This window comes from Amborella trichopoda, chromosome 3, assembly GCF_054954075.1.
Source record: "Amborella trichopoda isolate Santa Cruz 75 chromosome 3, AtrichopodaSantaCruz75HAP2 v2.0, whole genome shotgun sequence".
Taxonomy (NCBI): Eukaryota; Viridiplantae; Streptophyta; class Magnoliopsida; order Amborellales; family Amborellaceae; genus Amborella; species Amborella trichopoda.
Genome location: NC_142338.1, coordinates 7,597,805 through 7,602,428, shown reverse-complemented (window position 1 = coordinate 7,602,428; position 4,624 = coordinate 7,597,805). Strand labels below are relative to the sequence as shown.

The 4,624-nt window shown below is 30.8% G+C and overlaps 1 long non-coding RNA gene across 1 annotated transcript; it reads left to right on the top strand.

Moving 5' to 3' along the window:
- Window positions 1-401: 401 nt before the first annotated feature.
- On the top strand, window positions 402-4,249 carry LOC148782712 (uncharacterized). The gene is made up of 2 exons (XR_016052920.1): window positions 402-3,206; window positions 3,887-4,249. It is a non-coding gene; the product is annotated as an uncharacterized LOC148782712 (long non-coding RNA).
- Window positions 4,250-4,624: the final 375 nt, after the last annotated feature.

The window sequence follows — 4,624 nt, the reverse complement described above, 5'->3', positions numbered from 1 at the left end:
TCACTTACAATCATCCAATGTGAAATATGATATCTTGCATGCGTCACAAAGTTCAAAAAAATTTCTTTTGAACTATGAGCATGATCAATGAAATAATGCAACCATCCAATTTCACATCCAATGGTCAAGATTAAATGTGACCTCCTTGTATCAAAGGTAAATAGTCTCACTATATACTTTTCCTAGATAAAAATGTGTCACAATTTTTAATAAATTTTATTTTGGACTTTGTGCTCAAATAATAACACATTCTCAACCACCCGATTTCAAATTTAATAGTTAATGATGACTGTAACTTCCTAATATAATAAATAAATAATTTAATTTTTTCCAAATTTATCAATTAGAAGATTTTCTAAGATCTGAACAACTTTTTCTCTAGTGGATCAGTGCAATGTGGAAAAATCAACCAAAAAGAAGGCTACGAGACAATGAGACCAGATTCAAATTGCAAGCATTCTTAAGAAGACACGTGGCATCGTACATACAGTTCGTTTGATTGAAACCTATAAAATTTTGGATTTTTTTGATTCCCATATCTATTAGGACACGAACTGCGATAAAAATTGCAAATGAAACTCTCTCTTGAAATTTTAAATTGAGATGAGCGTATGTAAAATCTTGGAATTTCTTGATTTCCATTTAATATGGGATTTCCTCTCTCTCGATTTCCTCTCTCTCTATTCATGTTGAAAAGTTATTTTTGTTAGTCTCTCTCTCGTTTTGTGGCGTTTTTTGCTATCTAAAGTTCTGTAAAACCTGAACATCAGGTTGGGTTTCTCTCTATACAGATGAGCCCTCTTTCTATCTCTAATCTTTTCAAAACCTGAGAATTCATGTTGGGTTTCTCTTTTTTCCTTGTAGAACAAGGGTTAGGTTTCAACAAATTCACAATAAAAAAATAAAAGAAATAAAAAAAAATTCAAAACTTGGACACACCCCTCTTTTTTTCCTACTTTGGTATTTTCTTAGGAATTTTTTGTTTGAAATAAGATTCCCTATTTTTGCAAGAAGTCGTATTTAAAGCAGAATTCTCCTTTTTCTTTATATATATATATATATGTCGGACAATCTTCTGTAAGGAGAGATTTCTACAAATTTTGGCGGAAATCCACAATTTCCCTAAGAAACTCTCATGCAATCAGTTATATTCTCTACTTCTTCTATTTCTTTTTTTCTTTTTCCTTTTTCTTGCTTTTTCCATGTTTAGTGCTATGTTGTCCTAATTGGTCTTTGCAGAGATTCAAGGTCTTTAAGGTTTTAAGATTTCGGTTTTTCTCTTCTTTTTTTCTCCATTTAAAGAATTTGGTGTTTGAGATTTCAGACTTATTATTTAACTTTCTTTTTTTAGGGTTTCTTTCCTCCTCTGTTATCTGTACCCTCGGTATGAAATAAGTTAGTTTGGTTTCTCTATGTATAGTTGTTCTTTTCTCTCTCTGTATTTGCATGATGTGATATATGGTTGAGGTTGTCAATGGTAAGGAATTAGGATTTGTATATTTCACTCTCTCTTGTCGACTCTCTTTCTATGGTTTGGTTTTAGGGTTTGATTTGGTCATAATTTGACTGGAATTGTGGCATATGATAAGTCTTCAAGGCTTTAATTGTAACTTTGTAAGCCCTTCCATGTACTAATATATGGTTTACAGTTCTGAGGTTTATGGGGTTTAGGCCTTTATGTACATGCATTCATTATTTACTCTTTAATCTTGATCATATTTAGGTTTTAGAAAGTTATTTTCCTTTTGTCCTTATAAGGTATGATACCATTTGCTTGAAAACTTTTCATAAATCTTACTTGGTCATGCAAGTTTGGGGTCATGAATGCATTCATGAATAATCATATGATGCATTGCAAGAATTGATAAGAAATTCAATATAATGGTTAGAACATATAAATTCAATAAGTAAACCAAGAGTGTAAGATATTGATATCCAAATAGAAACATATCCAATTAATGCTAATATACACTCCAATCCACTGTTTCTCTCTGATTACTTCTGTGAAATCGACAATTGCTTTAATTGGAATGTGGATTAAACAGTTTTGATTCTAGCAATATTCTGTATCAGTCTATGCATTATTTGCCCCTTTTTTTTTATTATATTTGTTCACTCTGTAGTTATGTAATTAGGGTTTAACCTCTTTATGAAATGGCTTCTTCTCCTTATTATTTTTCTCTATTTTCTTTTGGAATTGGCATTAGCTATCATTTATTACTTGACATAATTGTTCAATTTATAGGATATGTGAGTTGATTATTTCAACCAATGTCTGAACTGAATATTTGAAATATGGGAAAGAGGAAGTCCATGATTAAGTCTCCTGCAATGAAGAAGCTACCCAAGCTTGATACCCTCCAATGAAGAAGCTACCCAAGCTGGATACCCTCCAATGAAGAAGCTACCCAAGCTTGATACGACATTTTGCTGCCCGTTCTGTAAACATCCTGACTGTGTTGGTTGTATAATATGAGTAGTTTTCCTACTACTAATCTCTATTTTTCCTTATAATTCTTTTATAGGGAAAAATGTCACTGAAAATGTGTGTCCATTTGTATCTATTGATGTTGTATTTTAAGTGCTGATAGTTTCACTGATAAAAGAGATGAGAAGCTTTGTTGGGTAGGCATTCCCTCTAATCTTATATTGGCCAACATGCTGCTAATTTTTCTTTTAAATTGCTAAAATATTATTTACACTTTCATTGTAACAAAATACTCCATCACTTTCCACTTAGAGTGCTATCCTAATCTGTCATGTACTGAGTACTGCCTTGGTTTGAGACTTCTGAATTTGTAGCTCTAGAAATGAGCAAAAGAATATTATGCTCTGTTGCATTTTTTAATTTGAATTCATTTTTCATTTGAGTTCTATAGTCTTCATTTTTTCACTCCCAAAGTTTCATGTTACTATTATTCTTTTCATTTCATTTGTTTTCTTTGTCTTTTGTTGTTCTTTTTTTTCATTTGTTTTCTGTCTTTTGTTCTTTTTTTTCATTTGTTTTCTTTGTCTTTTGTTGTTCTTTTTTTTCATTTGTTTTCTCTGTCTTTTGTTGTTCTTTTTTCCCCCTTTTCTAGCCTGCAAATGCACCGATATATGTCTGGATGAGTATTCAGACTTACCTAGTACGGTGGGTATTAATGGACAATGTTATCCTTCACAGATCGAAAGGAAAAGATCGGGGAAGGGGTTTGCGAAGTGGGGTATGCAATCAATATCCATTGTATATCTAAAAACCTCTGTAATAGAACTGAATTTTGCTTTCTACAAATTTGATATATTTCTATCTCGCTCTTATCATTCTTTGGCATTGTGGCCATCTTTGTGTCTTTTTCATTATTTCATTTTAATTCTAACAAAAGTGAAACTTCTGCATTTGTAGCTTACTAAAATTAAAATATGGTAACTTCTATTCATATCTTTTACTTAAGTATTATGCTGACCCAACTCCTGTTTTCTTTGTTTTTGCAACTTTAACGAAACCCATTGACATGTACGTTGCATTAACCATCTATTCATTTCTTTTCTTTTGGATCTCCATAGCCATCAATGCTTTGATCTATTTAATGTTGGGCTTCATTACCCTTAAGTTACACAATCAAGTTGGTTAACTAAAAAAAAATTTTATAGTTACTTTCAAACTAATATGAACTGGTATGAAAGTAAGAAATGTAAAAATCTCATCTTGAAATGCTAAAGCTGTCTAGTTCCTAATGCTATTAGAAAATACAATAAATAAAATAAAATATGATTGGATTGCCCAATAAATAAGAAACAAGTGGTATCCACCTCTTACATTTATTGTCCTAGTTATTTTGTGAGGTTTAGTATCAAATGTAGTGGACTTCTTATTGCCTTTAACAATTTTGGGGTGCAAATGCAGTTATAGTGAATGGCGAAGCTGCAAACGCCCCACAACCTTGAATCTCAAGCATTATAAGCAGATGCAGAGAGTGATATGATTTGGAGATTCGATGTTTGCCCTTTTTTTCCTAGAGACCATGCCTTTTTTTTCTCGATTTTTGGTCAAGGGGAGCACACTAGTAATGACCATGTTCAGGCTGCTGAAGATTTATTTCTTTGTTCTTATTTATTTCATTTGTTCTTATAGGCAGTTAGTTAGTGCTGACGATTCTTTTGAGGCTATAAAAAACGTAGATGAAGCAAGTTCTCTCATGTGTACACATCTCGGCCACATTTGTGTTTACATGTATTCAGAATACAGGGATTTTGTGATGTCCAAATATGTATGGATATAGTCAGAGTTCATGAATTTAGATATGTTGATTGATTTATAATCATTTAATAAATTACTAGTGTTATGCTGGTACGTTGCACGTAATCTGATTTAGTCAAAATTGAAATTTTTTTTATTTTGAAATAACATTTTTGAAAAGGCATCATTAAATTATTAAGTTGGTTTTAATTGAATAAGAATAATTAATTATATTCAAGTTAACTATTTTTTGACAAATACTATTAATTGATATAAAAGATAAAAATATAAACTTTTCATTATTTTTTACTAAAATTATATATTATCACTATACGATCAAAATAGAATAAGTAATCTTTAATTCAAATACTGATAAGTAATTGATGATACTATATAATTATTTAC